Genomic DNA, 2,500 nt, shown 5'->3' with positions numbered 1-2,500 from the left:
GCGCCGGCAAGAATACATTCTTGACGGCATTTTCCAGTGGCCGGAGGAGTGGACTGATGCCGGGGATGGTGCGCATCAGGAACGTCCACCGATGCCGTGGGTGTACGCTGAATGGGCAGCGTGTGGCTCAGTCTTGGCAATGGCAGACAAAGTTTCTATTTCCTTCACCCATTCAGCTACTTTGTATCTACTACTACTACTACTACTACTACTACTACTACTACTACTAGTACTACTACTACTACTACTACTACTACTACTACTACTACAACCACTACTACTACTACTACTACTACTACTACTACTGCTAATAACAATATTAATAATAATAATAATAATAATAATAATAATAATAATAATAGTAACAATAATAATAATAATATTGATAATAATAATAATAATAATAATAATAATAATAATAATAATAACATTAATAATAATAATAATAATAATAATAATAATAATGAAAACGATAATAATATATACATGTATTGATGATTACTTCATTATAATACAATTTATTTCTCTCTCTCTCTCTCTCTCTCTCTCTCTCTCTCTCTCTCTCTCTCTCTCTGTGTGTGTGTGTATGTGTGTGTGTGTGTGTATAAATAAATAAATAAATAAATAAATAAATAAGATAAAAGAAAATTGTAACCCCTGGGTGGACCAGATCGTAGGAGATTAGTGAGGGGAGGGGGAGGAGAGTGATGTATTTCCTGACCTTTCCCTGACCCACCACTGATCCTCTGACCATCCGAGGCTACCTCCTCACTCATGTCATTGTATTATCTTTATTATTTTTATTAACATTATTATTACCTCCGCCAAAGAAGTTGGAAGGTTATATTTTCGGTCCGGTCAGTATGTTTGTTTGTTTGTTTGTTTGTTTGATCGTTAACAGTCTCCTGTGCACAATTTTGCGGATATCTCAACCAATTTTTCAAGGAAGCTTCGTGTCCATCCAGAATAGAAACCATTTTTTTATGTGGTCCAGCACCCTACACGTATTCCCGACCGTCTTGGAGATCGGCCCAACATTCTAGACCTCTTCCTTACCTCAAACCCTTCTGCTTATTCTGTCAAACTGTTCTCTCCGTTGGGCTCCTCCGATCACAATCTTATTTCTGCATCCTGTCCTATCGCTCCTGTACACCCTCTGGACCCACCGAAGAGGCGATGCTTCTGGCATTTTGCTTCAGCTCGGTGGGACGACCTGAGGATGTACTTTTCCGATTTCCCGTGGAATGATTATTGCTTCCAGGATAGAGACCCCTCTGTGTGTGCTCAGCGCATCACAGAGGTGATTGTCTCTGGAAGGGAGGCATACATTCCTCGTTCTTTCTCTACTCCTCACGCTAAAAAGCCTTGGTTTAATTACGCTTGTTCTCGTGCTGTCAATGATAGAGAGGTAGCTCACAAAAGGTACCAGAGCCTTCAAACTAATGCTAATTATGAACTTTACATTTCTGCCCGAAATCGTGCCAAATCTATTCTCCGACTAACCAAAATTCTTTCATTAATAGAAAGTGTCAAACCTTGCTTTCTCTAACTCTTCCGTGACTTCTGGCATCTAGCCAAAATATCTCCTCCAACTTCACTTCTTCATCTTTCCCTCCACTCAGTCCTGACGGCAACACTGCCGTCTCATCTATCTCTAGGGCTGAACTCTTCTCTCAAACTTTTCTAAAACTCCACTCTGGACGATTCTGGGCATATTCCTCCTACTCATCCCCTCTGACTCCTTTATGCCTGTTATAAAGATTCTTCAAAATGATGTTTTCTATGCCCTCTCTGGCCTCAATCCTCAGAAGGCTTATGGACCTGATGGAGTGCCTCCTATTGTCCTTAAAAACTGTGCCTCCGTGCTGTCACCCTGCCTGGTCAAACTCTTTCGCCTCTGCCTGTCAACATCTACCTTTCCTTCTTGCTGGAAGTATGCCTTCATACAGCCTGTCCCTAAGAAGGGTGACCGCTCCAATCCCTCAAACTACCGTCCTATAGCTTTACTTTCTTGTCTATCTAAAGCTTTTGAATCAATCTTTAACCGGAAGATTCAAAAGCACCTTTCCACTTCTGACCTTCTATCTGATCGCCAGTATGGGTTCCGCAAGGGGCGTTCTACTAGTGATCTCCTAGCCTTCTTAACTGACTCTTGGTCATCCTCTCTCAGCCGTTTCGGTGAAACTTTTGCTATTGCGCTGGACATATCAAAAGCTTTTGATAGGGTCTGGCACAAATCTTTGCTTTCTAAACTACCCTCCTACGGTTTCTATCCTTCTCTCTGTACCTTTATCTCCAGTTTCCTCTCTGACCGTTCTATTTCTGCTGTGGTAGACGGTCACTGTTCTTCCCCTAAATCTATCAACAGTGGTGTCCCACAGGGTTCTGTCCTATCTCCCACCCTTTTTCTGTTGTTCATTGATGATCTTCTTTCCAAAACGAACTGTCCTATCCATTCCTACGCCGATGATTCCACTCTGCATTACTCAACTTCTTTTAA

This window comes from Eriocheir sinensis, unplaced genomic scaffold (genome assembly GCF_024679095.1).
Source record: "Eriocheir sinensis breed Jianghai 21 unplaced genomic scaffold, ASM2467909v1 Scaffold375, whole genome shotgun sequence".
Taxonomy (NCBI): Eukaryota; Metazoa; Arthropoda; class Malacostraca; order Decapoda; family Varunidae; genus Eriocheir; species Eriocheir sinensis.
The sequence above is the reverse complement of the archived record's forward strand: the minus strand, read 5'-3'. Positions refer to the sequence as shown.